The sequence below is a fragment of the Bombyx mori genome, chromosome 19 (genome assembly GCF_030269925.1).
Source record: "Bombyx mori chromosome 19, ASM3026992v2".
Classification (NCBI taxonomy): domain Eukaryota; kingdom Metazoa; phylum Arthropoda; class Insecta; order Lepidoptera; family Bombycidae; genus Bombyx; species Bombyx mori.
Genome location: NC_085125.1, coordinates 9,799,701 through 9,821,908, shown reverse-complemented (window position 1 = coordinate 9,821,908; position 22,208 = coordinate 9,799,701). Strand labels below are relative to the sequence as shown.

Below are 22,208 nucleotides of genomic sequence, written 5' to 3'. Positions count from 1 at the left end.
TACTGTTTAATTTTGTATGTAAATATTTTGTACATAATCCATAACATTAGAACATCAATATATTGAAATTAAGACATACGAGATTTCACACTTATAACTCAACTTGTTCAGTCTTTGTTCGTAACTAAAATTTAGCAGCTTTCCTCCGGACGCGGAGAAAATGTCAGAAACTATAAATTACCTACAGCTCGGAGCCGAGAACTAAAAGGTTGAGCGAATAAAAGTTAAATGAAATCAGACAAGTCTTCCTTAATTTTGTATAGAATAAGGAAAATTAAGGTCTCTTTCGTAATCCCTATGAGACATCTGAGAAATAGAATATCAGATTCGTGAGATACATTAAAATATTAAAGTTAAAATGTGATTTAACGAATTGTAACCAATGAAGTTCCTTGAAAATGAAGACTGACAATAACGTTAAAAGAAAATTTTACAGTACACAATGTTGACGAATAAACACTATGACCAGGAAAAATGTATCCGAAACTTATAGCATATAATAATAATAATAAAATTAAAATAAACGTAAGATTTAACTGTAAATATCTATATAACGTGAAGGAAAAACTTTGTATCCCTTTTTACGAAAATTGCGCGGACGGAGGAGTATGAAATTTCCCACACTTATAGAAAATATAGAGAAGATATGTTATATATAAAGATATATTAAATCAACAAAGAAAACATTACACACACTACATACCATGTATTTGACGCACACACCAGGCATACTATTTATTGTCAAGCTTTTGTTCTTGACGTTTGTGGTCAAATTGAGAATAGATTAAATATTGTTTGTCTTTATTAATATTTTTCTATAGTGTGTAGTCTTGGCGAAATTTGTGATTATAAAAGTATAACATAAAAAGTCTTTGACAATAGAATCATAATAGTGTACAAACTTACAATTTCAATTAATTATAGTCGAATTTCGACTATTGCGGGACCTCTAGTATTTTTAATTATGACAAGAAAAAATTGAAAAAAATACAATACGGGCGCTCTTGTCGAGTAATTTTAGTGGTTAAACTCAATTTCATTCGCTCAACATATTATGCATGCATCATTCAGCGCGTAACAATGAATATTTATTTTAAAAAATATGAAATAGTTTCCGTACTTTATTATTTTGATTTGTGTCGTGACTTTTTCTTATATATTAAGTAATGAAAATTATGTTACTTTGTACAATCGATCCTTGAATAGTCGTACTACAAGTTCACTTTATGAAGAAGAAGACGAACTAACCCATAGACACAGCCCACTGTGTTTCTCGCCGGATCTTCTCAGTAGGTCGCGGTTCCGATCTGGTAGTGGATTATGCGAAGCACTGCCCTTGCTAGTGCTAGTGTTAGCAAATTCTCTCAAGTTGAGAGCCCTTGAACTCACTTACCCGTCCGCACGTAGTTGGAATAACGTAGCTTAGGCTACCAGCGAATAAGTAGGGTAATATATTATATACATACTAGCTGACCCGGCAAACATTGTTTTGGCATATAAATTTTTTCTAGGAAAGATAAATAACCTAGATACCAACTGCAGCGGCATCTGCCGGGCTGATTTGTGAATCTAAACCATTCTAAGTCTACCTGAAGGTACACAGAAAATTTCAGCCGTTTAGCAGGAATTCAGTGACAAACACACGCACAGAAGAAATATATATGAAGATATATTTGAAGTCATTTTAGTTTGACGCCCGTCTGTGCTATACTATCGCCATTCCATCCGGTATTATGCAGCTACTCGTGTACAGAAACAAGACAATATGATTTCCAATATCAAACTCGGTTATCTTCGCTTTTATATCCTTTAAAGCAGTAATAGTTGACGGTATACACGGGTAGGATGGCATACAATTACTCGACAACGCAAGGAAAAACTTGGAATTTTAAAAAGAAATCGTCAAATCGATCAGCCTCTTTTGTAAAGCAACTATTAATAAAAACTAATATACATATGGACATACGTACGTAAATGTTACAAGCTATTAGTTTATCGAGACCCAATTTGTGGTCGATGTCGATGCGTGTAATTATAAGCAGACATCACAATTAGTGCATGTCAAAGCGAAGCGTTTCTGTATTATGTTCTGTGTTATGTTGCATCTGGCTGCTATTGAAACGCGTTTGATCTTGCTTAAGCAATATGCGATCATGTTAAGACTATACGCGGCATATATGAGAATTTCCCGAAACCGAAACAGCAATAAACTACTACTGGTGGTAGGACCTCTTGTGAGTCCGCGCGGGTAGGTACCAACACCCTGCCTATTTCTGCCGTGAAGCAGTAATGCGTTTCGGTTTGAAGGGCGGGGCAGCCGTTGTAACTATACTGAGATCTTAGAACTCATATCTCAAGGTGGGTGGCGGCATTTACGTTGTAGATGTCTATGGGCTCCAGTAACCACTTAACACCAAGTGGGCTGTGAGCTCGTCCACCCATCTAAGCAAAAAAAAAAAAGACTATGGGTGGTATGTAAGAGAAGTTCCCGATACCGAAACAGCAATAAACTATTCACCTAACATACGAAGAAAACAATCTTCATTTACTAAGCATAGTATGAATACTTTAAGGCGGTAGCCGGAGTATTATCCAGCCCTCTGAAGATCGTGAAACTTGTAGCTCAGCTTTATTATTACATTGCGTGAAGAAACGTATTTTATGGTAGGCAGCGGCTTGGCTCTGCCCCTGGCATTGCTGACGTCCATGAGCGACGGTGACCACTTACCATCAGGTGGGCCGTATGCTCGTCTGCCTACAAAGGCAATAAAAAAAACAAAAAAAAAAAAAAAAAAAACAATTAGAAATGTCTTTCTTCTAAATATAAATTTTTAATGTAATTTGAGTTTAATCCCGTCGTGAAGCAGCGTTGTTTTCGGACAAGCTTTGCAATGAGCAATTTTTATTTTCGGGAACACGTCGATTCTTATATACCGAGTATACATAATTCATTGATGGTCATATTACTTATAGCATTGTAATATCTCATTAAAATTTAAATTAAATCAAAATATAAATTAAATTAACATATTTTTTAACATTTTAAATAATATTGTATTCAAATCATCTAATCTAATCCAATATTATATTATTAATAATATAAGTTGAGAAGGCCTATTTCTTTATTATTTTTATTTATTTTATTTTGTTTTGTTTATGTGCCTATTGTAAATTTTAAATGTGTATGTGAATTGATGGATTATTGTTATCTGATAAATAAACGAATTGAACTGAATTACATTCATTTACATAATGAAATAGTAAGCTAGAGTCGAAAGGTAATCACAAACTAATACTTTTACTTGTGGTAGATCGTATTATAAGCCGACATGAGCAAGTATCACCATTCTACCTATTTCTGCATCGAATCAGTCATGCGTTCCGATTGGAACCGTGAAATAATCGTTATACAATATACTAAGACTATACGCGGCATATATGAGAATTTCCCGAAACCGAAACAGCAATAAACTACTACTGGTGGTAGGACCTCTTGTGAGTCCGCGCGGGTAGGTACCACCACCCTGCCTATTTCTGCCATGAAGCAGTAATGCGTTTCGGTTTGAAGGGCGGGGCAGCCGTTGTAACTATACTGAGACCCTAGAACAGATATCTCAAGGTGGGTGGCGCATTTACGGCGTATATGTCTATGGGCTCCAGTAACCACTTAACACTCGTCCATCCATCTAAGCAATAAATAAATAAAAAATCGGGTTTTCGACATCATGTCTTAAAATCGATGACTCCACTTTACACGAGCTGAGTCGTGATCTCATACACCTATCAAAGATATAAAAACAATATTAGTTCAAAATAAAACGGAGACCGGTCTAGATGGATTAAGCTAAGTAATACTTTAGATTTTAAAACTTCACATTTTCTGAGCCCGCATTCTAAATCAATCAACTAGCAACCGACGCTAGACCGCGTCCCTTGAGGTCATTAACCCCGTGCGATACCTGATTTCACTGCGTTTTCATTAACTCGCTTTCTTGTCAATCTGTTTGAGTGAGCATCAATTTGATATTTCAAACATGGAACTGTGATGACGCATTTTTTATACCAACCAACGGCTTATCCAGATTTGATACTGAAAAATAGAGACTACCTCAATTTGATCCCAAAAGCGACATTCAATTATTGCCCTCAACCGCTGTCATCCGCTGATGGGGTTCGTTCTTGAATAAATAATTGTTTTAATGGCCCACGTCTGTACCGTTTTAATGCGGTCGAGTCGGTTAATTATTCAGGTAAATTCTAAATGTATTGTACACCCTGCTTTGCTTCGCCATGATCGGGTTTCGTCTACTGATTACAATAAAACAATATGCAGGCTATAAATTTGCCTTTCAACGGCCCATATGTAGAACTAGCTGAATATGTACAGGAACAACCTACTTCCAGTTTTAAAGCGTCATCAATCGTACGTTCTACATTGATCAGTTTCTTGGACCGCATCGGAAGTCGCACATTGTCACACTATGCAGTCCTGAAGCGACGTGCTCCCGTTTTACTTGTGTCGTGACGTCACGTTCCGAGGCAACTAGTGTACCGTCTCAGCGACATGAGGTTGTATATTATTGGCTTTTAACGCAACTAGGCCGTCCCATATTTCAAGGAATCATGGTTGTTTTATATGTACATAAAAAAGTATGACTGCACAATGATGGTACGGTGTTCGAACCTAAGCTAATATTTTAATTGAATTTATGGGTGCAAAAAGTGCGAAAGAGACCGAAATATAGATTGATAATGTCAAGCAGTTTTGTCTAAGGTCATGGTTGTTGACCTTTTACGATTCCGATCACGAAAATCATAAGCAGGTTTACGGGTGGTAGGACCTCTTGTGAGTCCGCACGTGTAGTTACCACCACCCTGCCTATTTCTGCCGTGAAGCAGTAATGCGTTTCGGTTTAAAAGGTGGGGCAGCCGTTGTAACTATACTGAGACCTTAGAAGTTATATCTCAAGGTGGGTGGTGCATTTACGTTGTAGATGTCTATGGGGTCCAGTAACCACTTAACACCAGGTGGGCTGTGAGCTCGTCAACCCAACTAAGTAATAAAAACATAAAAAAAATTAGGTATTATTTCACTTATAAATGTGAACATGGCTGTATCTGTTTCTGCATTGCTGTCAACAGTGCCAAGAGGATTTTATGGTTTTGAACTGGAAATGGTTGGACAACACCGTATAGCTAAGAAGTGGAAGACGTTGCTAGATGACTAAGTCTTTTATGCAAACGACCCTTAATATGAACATGGATAACACGAAAACAACGGAGTTTTTCAGTACAGAACAGGTACTCTATGCTAACACATATACTCTATGCTCGAAGTTTCTGACGAACAGGCTTTCCTGGTGAAAACTCCAGCTAGGTAAGTTTAACTTCGAGAAAGAGTTCAATCGTTGAGTACAACTCCGACTGGCAGCTATGAAAAAACTTCGCAACTCAAATAGCGTTGAGTTTCAGAACGAATGTGTTTGACTCGTGTGTTGTCAGTTGCATATGGCACTGAATATGGTCGCTCACCATGGTCCTCGTCACAAGCTACCTGAGGGTAAATCTAGGATTATGCTCGCAGAAGATGATGAAGCATAATAAAATAATAACATCCTAGTCTAATCTAGTCCTAGTATTTAAACCACTTTAAGGAATTAAAGGTAGATGTATAGATAGGTGATTCCTTACACAATTCCCTGCATAAGTCATTCAATGAATTCAATCAACAATACGCGTGTCGCCATATGGGTTACTAAAAGAAACACGAATGCTTATAAACAAAATTAATTTTCATTTCATGGGCCCTCAGGTTTTTTATTTAATTTTATTTATTGCTCAAGTGCTTGGACGAGCCCCTAATGTTAAGTGGTTACCGGAACCCATAGACATTTACAACGTAAATGCCGCCACTTACCTTGTGATAATAGTTCTAAGGTTTTTATAGTATATCGGCTGCCCCACCCTTCAAACCTAAACGCATTACTGCTTCACGGCAGAAACAGGCAGGGTGGTGGTACCTACCCGTGCGGACCCACAAGACGACCTACCACCAGTAATTACGCAAATTATAATTTTGCGGGTTTGACTACACGATTACACGATGTTATTTATTCCTTCACCGTAAAAGTCAATCGTGAATATTTGTTAAGTACGTATTTCATTAGAAAAATTGGTACCTGCCTGCGGAATTCGAACACCGTTGCATCGCCAGATACGAACGCACCGGGCGGCTTATCCTTTAGGCCACGACGACTTATACCCGTTATTCTTACCAAGGTCATGAATGCCATGCGTTAACTCATTTTTGTTTGTGTTCTATTGTGTGAATACGTAAGTGATAGTAGCATATGAATAGTTCGAACAATTACCACGATGTTTTGTCTCCATTTTCGGCATCGGTTCAAAGACCTCGCGTTTGATGTATGGTAATGTAGGCAGAATGTCACTTAACAAGTAACTAAGTTTATCAAAGGCTCGCTTTCGCGTCAAAGTGGGACAGTGTAGGAAGGTAAACGAATAATTTCAAAGACAATGATCTAGTGCAGTGAACGCACTGGTTTCATGGTGTTTACCACGTATTTTAAAGAAAAAAAAGTGTGTGTGTCCGCTCCGACGCACGACTGGAGTTTACTGGATATAAATATAAATTTGTGTCAGTTGAATACAGTAAAATATGGAAGTTACGTATTCTAGTGAGAATGATCCGGGAGTTGCGGAACACGTGGATGCGGTAATTAAGTAAGTCTATATAATTCACTTTTACAATTAATATATAAGTTGTCCATTCACTGATAGAAGGAATTGTTTATATTTAATAAGCTTTATTAATAAATGATTTGTAGCGGGTTATATTCGGGTATCAACCCACTAACAGTTGATACGTTCAGGAATCGAACCCGAACGGCGTCCGGCCACAAGCAAAACGATGTCGGTAAATTAAACGAAACAATACGAGAAATAGTTCTATATTACGACAACACGATACACTACAGATTATTAACAAATTAACGAGACACAAAACAAACGACTAACAAATATATGAAAATACAATAATGAGAGAAACGCGCGATCAGTACGAGGCTTTGTGGCGGACTGCCGGCGCAGCAGCCCGGCGTCACCTGCGATAACGCGGCCGCGCGTTGGCTCCTGATTGGCCAATCAGGAGCCAATCAGGCGCATAACGCATTTCGTGTGACATGCTATACTCTCTAGTACGATTTTGGTCCCCATAATTTTCATACCCCGGGCCTATATATGTAAATCGATTCTTAAGGAGTAAACTCCAAAAAAAACAATAATATATGGTAGTCTATTTGAAATGATTTGCAAATAAAATAATAAAACTGAGAAAAATCACTTAAATACTGACATTTTTATGATTACTAACCCTTTGAGTGCGAACCGTCGTTAGATCGACTTTCTATTAACGCGTATAAAGTGCGGAGCGTCGGAATACCGACTATTGCGCGGTTTATTTATAAGTATTAGGTATCGAACTGTACGGATGTGTCTTAGCACGCGCATGTCTTACGTTTTTAATAAGTTAATAACCTTTATAAATTAACATTTAAAATTATTTTGCTGTTAATATAGCATGACTTTTGGTTTTTTTTTAAAGTTAAACTTCTTATAAGGTACCTTTTTTCAAAAATCCTTTAGCAATTTCTATAAAATATGTGTAAATAAGATCAGCACTAAAAGGGTTAATAAACATTGGGTGCGTTTACCACCTATCTGTGCACACAACGTGACGATATATTAAAAGGATAAAAAAAAAATATTACAACCACAACAAACAGTAGGTATTCTTAACAAAAGGTCTAATGTAGATAAAAACTCCATTAATCACAATAATACATTACGAAACCGAGCTCCTTACTCGACGGAACTAATATAATGAAGAACAAACATTACGTTACGTAGTTTTGACTTACATTATTCGGCGAACTAGGAAGAAGGATGTATTAGTTTTAATGTGAATATTTAGAAAGACGAAAAATGGGAGAACGGGTCCGTGATGAAATTATCCACAGATGTCATGGCCTTTATAGTCTTAAAGACATCGAGGCGCAGAAGAGGATCTAGAATGAAAACAGCTTTCTTTTATTCCTACCTAAGCTGATGGTCTAGAGAGACCATATGAGCGTAACCTTAACTAGTAGGTGAGCTCACGGGGCTCAAACCTGACATGAAAATAGCGTGAATGCTACTACCCGTTGTAGTAGCAGCAATAGTATAGTAGTATCGGTCTAATAAAATAAAATAATAGTTTACTACAGTACTTTAGTTCCAAAGACTTTAAAATTCGGCGATGTTGAAATGGGTTTTGGTATTGTATAAAGAGACGAAAGAGTAATACACCAATTAAAGTTCTCAAACCGAAAAGAGGTAGAGGAAGGGGACGGAGTGAAAGAGACCGATGGATAAGTTTGTCCCTTTATAAGCTACTTTTGGTCATTTTATTACTAAGAGTTGCTGAAAAGCCCGAAACACGTCATTATGCGTAAACAAGTCATTACGGATCCTCCCGATCCATTAACGGTGCTTTTAGGTACCTCAAGCACCGGTCACCGTCCTCGTCGAACTCGTCGCTTGCGACGAAGGGCTCGACGAGTGAATTAACCCACAGACCCAGCCCACTAAGTTATCGCCGGATTTTCTCAGTGGGACGCGTTTTCGATCCGGTGGTAGATTTTGCAAAGCACTGCTCTTGCTAGGGCCAGTGTTAGCAACATTCCGGTTTGAGCCCCGTGAGCTAACCTGCACGTTAGGGTGAAAAAAAAAAGCTGAAAAAGGTCGTTCTAGGTTAACTTTTTTAATTAAAGTTGATATTCAAAAATTTCGAAATGGGTCTCTATATTTCTAAAGGTGCAAAATGTGCCCCACTTGAGACATGAAGGTGGAAGTTTCAAGTGCATAGTGTAACGGAGATATCACCTTTCAAAAATTGAATGGCTGCAACGCGGCAGAAATAGGAAGAGTTGTTCTACGAGTACTCTTACGCGCTTAAACTACAATTGTACACGTAACCTTGTACCTACGAGTTAAGACAAGCCAAAACCACAGAACTATAACTTCGGCTAACAGCCAACGGACTTTATTAATCTATGGCCAAAGCAAACTATAATTCAATATACGTTACAGTACGTCAGCTTGACTCAGTGAGGCTGACCGGAGATAAAATCCGGCTAAGTGCTCAGTGGCTGTTATCAGTTGTTATCTACGTTGATAGCGCGGGGTGATGAGACGGCTTATCATCCACGTTGTATAAGACCCCTGCCTTAATTACTACAATGTTTAATTTGTGCTCGAAAGAAGAAACTGTCGGTGAAGTTTATAATAATATGTGTACAGTAAACAAAACTGGATGCAGACAACGCAAGACAGGTCTTTGTGGCGAGGCTTAAGGGAGGCCTATGACCATCAGTGGACGTCTGTGGGCTGATAAAAAGAAACAACTGCAATTCGTATCGATACAAAATATCGATAACAAAGCCTCATTTGTCTTTTTTTACGAAACATTTGTAATCGTTTTAATAATTTAAATATGTCTATACAACACTGCCTGTTTACAAAACATTTTTATGCATTCGATTAACATAAACTATTAGATAACTCATTTCCAGAAACATAATATAGGTAGTAGTTGTAATAAAGTTTCAATTAATCTCTGCTGCCAATTAAACGAGTGATTTAAAATTTAATTAATAATATAATATTTTCGTAGCAAATAACTAAACATGAATGCACTTATCTTAAATCTACATGATTATGAGCTGAAGCGACGGCGAATGGCCTATCTTGGCCTGTTGAGTGAGGACTGCTCTTGCTACAAGAAGTTATCTCCTGAATGCGGACTTGCTACAGAAGTCTAAACATTAATTACTTTGCAATACGGTTTTTCCGAAGAACACGTTATACTTGTAAACAAAATCATAGCAATATTTTATTGCTCAGTTTGCGGACAAGCTTTACTGGTGGTAGGACCTCTTGTGAGTCCGCACGGGTAGATACCACCGCCCTGCCTATTTCTGCCGTGAAGCAGTGATGCGTTTCGGTTTGAAGGGTGGGGCAGCCGTTGTAGCTATACTGAGACATAAGAACTCATATCTCAAGGTGGCTGGCGCATTTACGTTGTAGATGTCTATGGGCTCCAGTAACCACTTAACAGCAGGTGGGCTGTGAGCTCGTCCACCCATCTAAGCAAAAAAAAGCACGGAACACCTGGTGTTTACCGGAGCCCAAAGCCGTCGATAACGTAAATGCCGCCACCCACCTAGATACATTACTTTTAAGTCCCAATTTTGCAGTACAAAATTATATTATAATTATATTTTCTTACAGACCTTTTCCTGGAAGTCATCATTATGAATTCTCACATTTGGCAGCTTATCTTCTACACCATTCGCGATTCGTACACATAACTGAAATTACTTTTACAAATTAATCCCGAGTTTTTATTATCACTAGTGGTCCCGCAGTAGTCGACATTCGACTATAATTAATTGGAATTGTAAGTTTGTACAGTATTATGATTGTATTTTATACTTCTATAATCACAAATTTCGCCAAGACTACACTATAAAAAATATTAACAAAGACAAACAATATTTAATCTCAATTTGACAACAGACGTCAAGAACAAAAGTTTGACAATAAATAGTATGCATGCGTGTGTGCTTCAAATACATGGTATGTAGTGTGTGTAATGTTTTCTTTATTGATTTAATGTATCTTTTATGCATTATTTTAAAAAAATATTAGCATTGTGCACTTCTTCTCTATATTCTCTATAAGTGTAGGAAATTTCATACTCCTCCGTCCGCGTAATTTTCGTAAAAAGGGATACAAAGTTTTTGCTTCACGTATTAATATATACATTATACCATTTTTAATATTTGAGTTAGACAGTATTCAAATTTCGAAGTATAATTGTTTAGTCGTTCGTGACTACGATAACTTTAAAGTATTTGAAACGCCGGAAATACAATAATTTTTTTTAAAGATTAAACCGTAATAGTAATAATAGTTGGAGGCTTATCAAACAATTTACTTTAAATTCCCTTTATTTTTTCCTCAGACGAAAATTTACCGAGTACGTTCGTATGAACGTAATTAGGAATACTAATTATTATGTTTCACTTAAACGCACATAAGGAAAAAATTGTGGGATCATTATTTTCTATTTGTTCACAGTTTCGACCGGGTAATGTATATAAGACTGTAACGTAGGAGGGAGCCTGGAGATCAGTAATACAGGTCTTTGAACCTAGTACAGACTTCAGCTCTTTCAAAGGCTTACAAAATAAATTATAAGGTTAATTTCCATGTGTAATTTCCATTTGTATATTTTAGGTCAATGCCGTCCTATTATGGAGTGCCGTCCTATTAACAGGATGGGTACCGGCGACGGCGAGCCTTCGGCGCGCACTGTGCGGTACCGTGGGTTTCGTGGAGTCGGAGTGGTGGGGCTCGATGGGGTTTAGTCGGTAGTCGTTCTGCGGGGCAAGTGCTTCGCGCGCCTTTTTCAAGGCGTAGTCTCCTGTGAGAAATTGGGGGAGGTGAAGGACCTCGACTCTTCTCTTCTCCCCTTCTTCCTCTCAGGAGGCGCCGGAGTCCGACATAACCCGGTCCGTTACCCCCCTCGACCGGGTATCCGTAAATGGATTCCCCAGCGTTAAAAAAAAAGGTCAATGTTTATTCCAGGTCTTTTGTAACAAACGTAATTATTACAGCTAATAACAACAGCCCACTGAGCGGGTCGCGATTTCGATCCGTGTACTTAGTGCGAGTTTTTTAACGTTCTCGATAGCGTAAAAGTTAACTCAAATTTGTATGCAGTTGGAACAACGCCGCTAGCGGCAAACGTAGGCAAACGTTACAACTCCATACAAATGTGAGTTAACGTATACGCTATCGAGCACGTTAAAAAACTCGCACTAAGCACACCGACAGCAGATTCGTTCGCGATGCGTCTGCCCTTCATCCCGTACACGCCCACCTGTCCCGGCGAAGCCAGAATGGCCTTTGGGCCACAAACAATTACTCCGTCCAAGAAAATTAAAATTAGAAAACGAAATCTGTTGTGTTCAGATTTCAATGTTACTTTTGTTGAAAGCTTGGTTTGTTTGTAAAAGACAGTAAAACAGCAATTCTTGTATATATATAATCTGAATCTCGGAAACGGCTCCAACGATTTTCATAAAATTTAGTATACAGGGGGGCGATAAACCGATCTAGCTACGATTTATTTTCAGAATATGTTGTTTTATTCGTGTTTTCAATAATCAACTCTTCCCGACATCTATTGGCGAATAATAATACTATTTTTCTTAATTGAGGTCAACTAACCGCTTTAAGGACACAACAAGATGGCGTTATTTTGTTAGTAGTGTATTTAATACATTATTATTTTATTAGTATTATTTAGTAGTGTATTTAATACATATCAGTATTTTATGCTTATAGTCTGCGGACGTGACCAAGCAATTGATGCCCGTTCATAATTCATTCATTAATTCATTCATAATGACACTGAGTGCACTCACTGAATAAGCCGTTAAATTGAAATTAATACGTGGAATGTGAAATGGATTATAATATTACTACTCGTAGTGAGGTGAAAGGTTACAATATGTTGTCGCTGAGAAGTCAATGAGTTTAAGAAAAATAAATAATAGTTTAAAAAACTAACAAAATACGCTTTTATAGAAAATCCATTTAAAAAATAGAAAATAAATTTTAATAAATTTGAATTAAAAATAGTGTAAGTAAGACAAAATGATTTTATTATACGCTTTTTTTTACAATAAAATCATTTTTTATTAAGTTAGTTTTTTAAACTATTATTTATTTTTCATTTTTTAGTTGAATTTTAATGTTTTCAATATATTTTTTAATATTGAATTGTCATCGGTCCTTAATAAGTATACCAAATTTCTAATTAATCCGACGTTTTGAAGGGGGGTCAAAATTATGTTCAAAGATTTCTTTACAAACATACATACTTACGTCTGAAACTAATAAAAGCGTATTAATAATTCACAATGATTTACGTTTGGCATCGTTTTTACAACAAATATTTATTTTGTTTTATTACGCTTATCTATACGTTCACATATCGCATATTTACAATTGAATTGGCTTAATCCATAATTACTGGTGGTAGGACCTCTTCTGAGTCCGCGCGGGTGGGTACCACCACCCTGCCTATTTCTGCCGTAAAGCAGTAATGCGTTTCGGTTTGAAGGGCGGGGCAGCCGTTGTAACTATACTTGAGACCTTAGAACTTGTATCTCAAGGTGGGTGGCGTATTTACGTTGTGGATGTCTATGGGCTCCAGTAACCACTTAACACCAGATGGGCTGTGAACTCGTCCACTCATCTAAGCAATAAAAAAAAATATCTTAATTTTTGGTAAACTCTAAAAGTGTAATTCAAGAAATAGATTTTTTTAGTTTTCCGATTTTAATACTTCAATGTGTGCGTGCGCTTTATTTGGAAAAGTACATTGACCTTTTCTAAACTAAAAGATGCGTTTAGTTTTGTAAACTTCTAGAATACATGCTTATAAGTCGAATGAAGTATAAAACTAATTTTCTTAAAAATTTTAGTTAAGCAACATCAATTCTAAAAGGGCGATATTGCTTATTCGATTGCTTGGAATATTTGCATAGTTATTATGAGTGACGCGGTGTTACAAGGTAATCTTTTTTTTGGTCAAATGGACGAAACAGTTCTCTTCGTGAAAGCCGTAATCCACCTTAGGAAAAAAAATGTGTGCGTGTACTAGTGTACACACGTAAGAAGTGAAACTTGTTTATGGCCTTATTTTTCGAAAAATGATCTACATGCAACTTTCTAGAAATTGGTTAAATAAAGTTAAATTAGATAAAGTTTAAACAAAAGGATTTTATTATCATAGACATGAATACAAAAAAGTTAAATTAGATAAAGTTTAAACAAAAGGATTTTATTATCATAGACATGAATACAAAACAGATGGCGCGTAACGGAAAAAAGTGACGCGTAACCGAAAAATGTGACGGTAAATTTTTTTCCAACGCCGATAAGGAAGTTTCACTTCAATAAGGTCGCAATCTCAATTGTATAAGAGCTGTTATACCCTTAATACCGGAACCCATGACTGTTTTGCTAGAAAGAGCCGAGATTGTGGGACGTTCCCGTGCGGACTTACGTCCTGCAACCAAATAATAACGAAATTTTATATTCACAACTATACTTCAAGTAATTTCCCTACAAAAAAAAACGTTACATTGGTTACATTGTTTTTTATTAAATTCTGCATCAAGTCGAGTGTTATAAAACAGAATAATGACGATCGTGGTTTTTGACAATTGACAGAATACGAACCCCATCTGATAGCGTCCATGAAAAACTAAAGAAAAAACTAAATCAAAAATTGTTTTTTTATTGCTTAGGTGGGTGGACGTGCTCATGTCCTCCAGTAACCACAGCCCACCTGGTGATAACACCTGGTGATAGCCCATGGACATCTACACTACGGACCTTGAGATATAAGTTCTAAGGTATCACTATAGTTACAACAGCTGCCCCACCCTTCAAACCGAAACGCATTACTGCTTCACGGCCGAAATAGGCGGGGTGGTGGTACCTACCCGTGCGGACTCACAAGAGGTCCTACCACCAGTAAAGGTCCAATTAAAATTGAAACTCCAAACTTGTAAATACCGAATCGAAAACATCCCATAGAATTTGTTAGGACAATCATAAAACATACATACCTAAGTATGTTTACTGAACACACAACGTACCTACTATTTGCGGAAGATAATTTTTATGATAGATCTCGTTATTCAAACAAACGCAGATCTCGTGCCTACTTGGATACAATAAAATGTTTTTCTATCGAAAACGTGAAGTTATAAAAAAAAAACCAGTTTCACAAGGTAATAATATCTTAATTTGATTAATTTTATTCTGACGCCACTAGATTCAAGACTCGTCAGTTTCCCATGGATATTCCATTGTAGTTTTCCCAGAATATATGTCCTTGAGAGATTTACAAATAATGAATGATATTGAGAAATTTATTTTATTTTTATTATTATTTAAATTTAAACGTTGCTTTACCTAGGAACTATAGCATGCCGTTTTACAATGAAAATGTTTTTCAAACAATATATGCATATACATATGAATTGGTGATAATGCGTTATGTACGGAGACCATCATTAATTCATATTTTAATTTCCAAAATACAATAGAGACTCACCAAAGATGCAATAGTTAATGCCCTTGATAGCTGGGTCGAAGATTCAAACAATTGTAGGGTGCACAGGTTTTTTTTTTATTGCCCTTGTAGGCAGACGAGCATACGGCCCACCTGATGGTGAGTGGTTACCGTCGCCCATGGACTTTAGCAATGCCAGGGGCAGAGCCAAGCCGCTGCCTAACGCTTAATACTCTCCACAAGCCTCGTTTGAAGAAGGACATGTCATAGCCCTCGGGACCGCCGTGGAGGGGAGCTCAGTCCATAGCCGGATGGTACGTGGCAAAAAGATCTCTGGAAACGCACTGTGGATGACCGCAGTGGCTTCAGGTAGTATGGATGAACTCTACTCCGGTGGCGGGCGGTGCGATGGTAAAAACGAGATGCCGGTATCATCTCGAACAATTCCTCAGAGCACTCCCCATGGAATATACGGTACAAAATACAGAGGGAACCGAAGTCCCTCCGCAGACCCAGAGGTTCCAAACGATCGTTTGTTAGCTCTTTGCCTGGGAATTTAATATCCTCTTTGTCTGGGCATTTAATGTCTATATATGTATCTAATTAAATGTATATACATATATGTATAGGTAGTTCGTAAGTGAGTCGGTGTGACATGTCCAAATGAAATTATTTTGTCCTTAAATGAAGTTCCAGATATTTTGTCGTTAGAGACTCCAGACTTTATTTTTGGAAAAAAACATTTTTATTTGTCTAATTAGGCCGAGAAAATAATGACTCCTCCATTGTTATTATTTCCTAAGTTGTCTATGGGCTATTGTATAATCACTAAACATCACAACAACAAAATTATAATTTGCACAATTGTGGTGGTAGTAACTCTTGTGAGTCCGCGCGGGTGGGTACCACCGCCCTGACTATTTCTGCCGTGAAGCAGTAATGCGTTTCGGTTTGAAGGGTGGGGCAGCCGTTGTAACTATACTTGAGACCTTAGAACTTATATCTCAAAGTGGGTGGCGCATTTACGTTGTGGATGTCTATGGGCTCCAGTAACCACTTAACACCAGATAGGCTGTGGCTCGTCCACCCATTTAAGCAATAAAAAAAAAACATCAGATGGCACATGAGTTCGTTTGCTCATTAATAACCCCAAAAACGGAGACAAACGTTCTTAAGCCTTAACTGTAAATCGACAAAACAGCTTTAATTAGAGGCTGCGCTTGTCGATATGTTCTAATGGGTACACTCCGCTAGATTGTGACCTGAATGTGGTGGAGTACAGTTCAGGAAGTCGTCAGTCACTCGTGAGTCAACACACGGACACACATGACGAAATGGTTAGCGCCCGACCTCCATACCTATTTGCTTTTGACAATAAATAATACTCCTTACGTCTCAGATGCGTGAAACGTGTTTCGTTGGTTTCATTGTATAGATTTTTGTATTCGTTTATGATATTTTGATACATCGTTATGTCACAGGCGAATCTATTTGGAGCAAGAAAAATGCGCTTTGATTTATGGAACGCCCTTTAAGACGTGGATATAACAACGAAGAGGTCGACGTCCTTTTGAATGAAGTACATAGTGTACAGTCATTGAAAAACCAGAGAGCTTAATGTCGAATTTTTCATAGTAAAAGTGAGTTTTTTTTTTCAACCCACGGATGTTCTCTGGTGGACATAGGCTTCCCACTTTTTTTTTTTTTTTGCTACCTAAGCTGGTGGCCTTGAGAGGCTATTCCAGCGTAACCCTAACGTTTGTAGGTGAGCTAACGGGGCTCAAACCTGACGACGATGCTAACACGAAAACCCTAGCAAGAGCCGTGCTTCGCAGAATCTACCACCGGATCGGAAACGCGACCCACTGAGAAGATCCGGCGAGAAACTCAGTGGGCTGTGTCTGGGAGTTACTTAGTTTACTCGTCGAGCCCTTCGTCGCAAGCGACGGGTTCGACGAGAACGGTGACCGGTGCTTGAAGTACCTAGAAGCACCGTTAGTGGATCGGGAGGATCCGAGATGACGTGTTTTGGGCGACGTCGACTGCTTTCCATTCTGTCCGCAGGATCGGGAATGAGCTTCCCACAAGGTTCGCCACAACAACCGATCCTGCGCATCCTCATCCTGCTCACTGCACGCAGAAGTGTTAACAGTTAAATAGAAACGCTAAATATAGTATTTAGTTACGTAGTATTTGTTACAACATCATAGATTATATAGGTTTGTTGTTGTAAATTAAGATTTATGTTGTTTACAATAACTGGAATTATAGTTTTAATTGGTATAAGATTTTAGATAAATTAAAAGTTTTTTTTTTAGTATACTTAAATTATTCTCTATTAAATTAATTAGTAGGCAATCGACTTTCGTCTTCGTCTAAGATCTAAATTCGCTAATTATCTCTAGTAATTAATTATTGAATTAGAAGTTATTATGTGTAACAAAAAAAAATGTTATGACCTGTAATAAAATTAAAGTACATCTCAAACCTGACAATCCGACCTTCAAATCTATACAAATGTTAGTATGTTACAATTTACAAACAAACATACCTACAAACCACTAATGTACTCGTATGACGTACATTCATGGAAATAAAAGGAAGCAGCTTGGTATGTTTATCTAAATTACAAAACATTTTACTAATTCTGGTTGTAAAGCTATGCCTTTTTAGCAGATAAGCGTTCCACTCTGCTGTCTGTACTGGAATTAATTAATCAGCTGTTCGATACGTATTTAAAAAAAAACTCACCTTTTAAAGAGTTTTAAAAAGTAAACAAAAACAAATCACTTCACAATGCGATTGTTGAATTTTGTGAAAAACTAAAAATACGTAAATAAATTAAAATAACACTTTTGTCTTTGATGTTTTTAGTTGATGGTTTGAAAGACCGTTTCAAAACGTCTCGACGATACGAGAGATTCTGTACCGACGGGAATCAACGTGCACCTCGACTGGCCGATGCATGGCGACTAACTGAAGTGTCTGAAAATGAGGAATACGCGGCGCCCCCCCGCCCGCCCTAGCCACCGCCACCGCCCAAACATTTTCATAATAATATTCACACAATTTTCGATTCTCCTATTTTTATTAATTTAAATATGTTTCTGAAATATATATTATCGCTGACAATACATTAAAGATAGTCGAATTCTTTGAATTTCTTTGTAGTAAAATTGTCATTCAAGTCATCCGTCAGCAATGAAATTTATACGCGATCCTAAACAGATATGTACTTACATTCCATTGCCAGTTCTGAAATTATAATTTATAACACAATTGATTCAGCTATATCAGCAACAGAAGAAGAATCACGTTTAAAATTGGACGAATATAATTCCAGTCTTCATTTCAAAATTTAATATTTTCTTATCTATACATTTGTATCTGTATATCTTATCACATGTTTTACTATTATAAAACTTATAGCAACAGAAGCGTCTGTACGCATTGAATTTTTTTCACAAAAATCAAATGCTTTTCAAGTCAAAAATTAATCCAACGTCTAGGTATATATTTTTTCTTCTAAAGATAAAAAAAAAACTCTAGACTGGGCTTTTAGCTTTTAGAAGAAGCTTTTAAATATAAAGAACTATATACTCGTATTAGGGGGTAAAGTATGAAATTGCATATATTTTGTACTAAAAAAATTAAATTCGTGTTTTTTTTTCAATTAACATATTTATTTAATCAAAATATCTACCATTATTATCTATACATTGCTGCCATCTGATAGGAAGGTCATTTACGCCGTTGCGATAGAACTCTGGTGATCTAGACTCTACAAGCTGTGTAAAAGCATTTTGTACTGCCTCCTGGGAAGAAAACTTTTTGTCACGTAGAAAATTGTCCAAATCACGAAAAAAAATTGGTAGTCCGTTGTAGTAAGGTATAGCAAATACGGAGGGTAACTAATGGTTTCTAATTGCTGTTCCTGTAGATTTAAAACGGTTTCTCGTGCTGTATGAGGTCTCGCGTTATCATGGAGCAATAATGGTTTTTTTTATTGCTTAGATGGGTGGACGAGCTCACAGCCCACCTGGTGTTAAGTGGTTACTGGAGCCCATAGACATCCACAACGTAAATGCGCCACCCACCTTGAGATATAAGTTCTAAGGTCTCAAGTATAGTTACAACGGCTGCCCCACCCTTCAAACCGAAACGCATTACTGCTTCACGGCAGAAATAGGCGGGGTGGTGGTACCCACCCGCGCGGACTCACAAGAGGTCCTACCACCAGTAAGTGTTGAAGATCGATTCATGAGTCGGGGCTGTTTCACTGCAATTTTTGCTATCATTGTTCGGAGTTTGGCACAGTAGACATCTGCCGTTATTGCTAGACCAGATCGGAAAAAGCTATAGTGAATAACACCACCAAACAGTTACCATTACCTTGTTATTGGTAAGCTTTGCTTTAGGACACTGTTGCGGCGTTTGACCTTGGGTCAGCCATTGCATATTTCGCTTACGATTATCGTAAAGAATCCACTTTTCATCACATGTCACAATTTGATCCAATATTCCTTAATTTCTGTATCGATTCAACAAGAAACGTTTCTTTCTGCAGATCTGTCAAATACCGAGGCACCCATTTTTCATATTTTTTTATTTTATTGATTTGACGTAAATGAGTCAATATTGTTGGTAATTCCTGGGTAGTTTGGCTCGGATCGGCTTCCACCATCTCTTTCAATTCATTGTTATTCACATGTGTGGGCAGTCTTAAACGTGCTTCGTTCTTCAAATCAAAATTTCCATCACGAAAGCGTTTAAACCATAATCGCACGGTGCGTTCATTAGCAGTCCCCTCTCCAAAGCGCAACATTGATATTGCGAGCTGTTTCTGTAATCAAAAATCACTCGAATTTTCGAAGTATCCATATTTCTTGTCTAAGCTGAATAAAAAAAAGAACTGAAAGTCGATAATCAAATGTTTCACTAAAAAAAAGTTTCACTCAAAAATCTCAAACCATGAAGGTTCCATGTCAATTCGAAGTACTTATAACAATAAAACGGCAATTACGGCATACTTTAACTCCTATTATTTAAATGTAACTTAAATTTATTCATGGTAAATGATTTACGATAGATTCTCTATTGCAGATTGGGTGAGGAAGTGTATGTTAAATTCTATACGGGCTCATTTTGGCTTATTCTATTCAGGTAGTTGAGATAACATAAATGTTTGTTGATGAATCTTGTCTTCACTACTTTACTATGAATTGTTTATTACTATGACCCAGAAGAGAAATGTCACTCGATTCAGTTGTTGGAAAAATCCAGTAAAATCTATCAAAGTACAGAATTGTTCATAGTGTTACCAATTTTTTTACACAGTTCATCTGACACTCATATACATGTTTATGTACGTTAAAATATTTATTTATTAATATTACACGCCTAAACAAAAAGTAAAAAATGCTGCGCTGAGTTAAATGCGAACCCACGACCCTTGGTTCTGCAGTCAGAGCTCTTAACTAATGCGCCCGGTCAAATGTTTGACAGAAGAAGACTAAACGCGGAGTATATAATCAAAACAAAACGCGCCTTGTTTAAAATACCGCGGCCGGATTGAATTACATTCCATTTTGCAAACGGTCCAAGCTTAGCGCAGAAAACAGTACATTACTGAAAGACGTAATGTACTACTAAAAATGAATTACCTACAAATTGAGTGACTTTTAATAACACGACAGAACAAATACGTGGGTTCTAATGTTATTACTTAAGTCCTAAACTAACAGACCCGTACACCCCAGAAAAAGCGTTTTTATATCATGCGATACGATTTTATGGCAGACAAATTTTTTTGTAATTTACCTCGAATTTTTGCGGTTCCAAGAATTGATTTAAAGCAAATATGATCCTGAATCCTACCAACCGTTATTGTTTTCATCAATTTTAAAAATATAATTTATTCACGACTGTGAATTTAGGTTTAATTTAGATATGTAACAAAATTACGGTTCATTCTTTCTAACACATTTAAAACTGTACCCAATGAATTAAATATATTTAGTAAGTCAAAAGTAAGATTTTATTCCTTCACTGTGGAAGTCAATCGTGAACATTCGTCGAGTACGTATTTCATTAGAAAAATTGGTACCCGCCTTGTTTCAAACACCGGTGCATCAATTCACCGGACGTCTTATCCTTTAGGCTACGACGACTTCTAAATCTATCACCGAATCGGAATTGCGACCCACTGAATCTGTCGAGAAACTCAGTGGGCTAAGCACAATTAACATCTTATCGTAGGTATGTGAAACGTGTCGGTTGATGTAAACGTCCGTATTCAGATCAAAAGCAAACATTAGAGCAGGTCCCTGTTCGTTACATCTCAGTTGCTATCCATTAAAATGATAATTTGGGGACCTGCTGGAATAAACCGCTTTGTAAGTTTTGCGTGCGACAAGATTGAATTTTTTTAATCATTTTTGCGTGAAAATTTATGGATGCAAAATTGTTCGGTTTTGTAATTTTTTCAAAATATCGTCGTGCTTATTGGAACAGTTATTTTGTTAAATCGAATTTATCGGGAAGACAAAATGACATTATTACATATAAGTATTTCCTCATATAATTTACAATTCACAACCAGAATCAAAGAATTTGGTAGGCAGCGGCTTGGCTCTGCCCCTGGCATTGCTGAAGTCCATGAACGACGGTAACCACTCACCATCAGGTGGGCCGTATGCTCGTCTGCCTACAAGGCAATAAAAAATAAAATCCCATCTACGCGACGATCGGTATCATCAGTTTCATATTACGACATTATTATTAATAATACACGCCTACCTATGTATAGGTATTCTTTTATTTTTGTATTAAGTACTAATGCAAAAATAAATAGCTAGCTGGGTCGGCAGCAACCGGGGAATATCATTGACAAATAAACTAAATAGGAGCGGAGAAAGAACGGAGCCTTGCGGGACTCCAGCCGTGAATGGTCGCGGGGAGGAGCGGGTTCCCTCTACTCGATATCGAAAAG

General features: G+C 37.2%; 1 protein-coding gene across 4 annotated transcripts in view; it reads right to left on the bottom strand.

Moving 5' to 3' along the window:
* Positions 1–18,188, bottom strand: part of LOC101737283 (high affinity cAMP-specific and IBMX-insensitive 3',5'-cyclic phosphodiesterase 8) — a 300,600-nt gene extending 282,412 nt beyond the window's left edge. For all 4 annotated transcript variants that reach the window (XM_062674044.1, XM_062674043.1, XM_062674042.1 and 1 more), the window contains exon 1: positions 17,969–18,188. The gene's annotated coding sequence lies outside the window, so the exon portion shown is untranslated. The remainder of the gene's footprint in view (positions 1–17,968) is intronic.
* Positions 18,189–22,208: the final 4,020 nt, after the last annotated feature.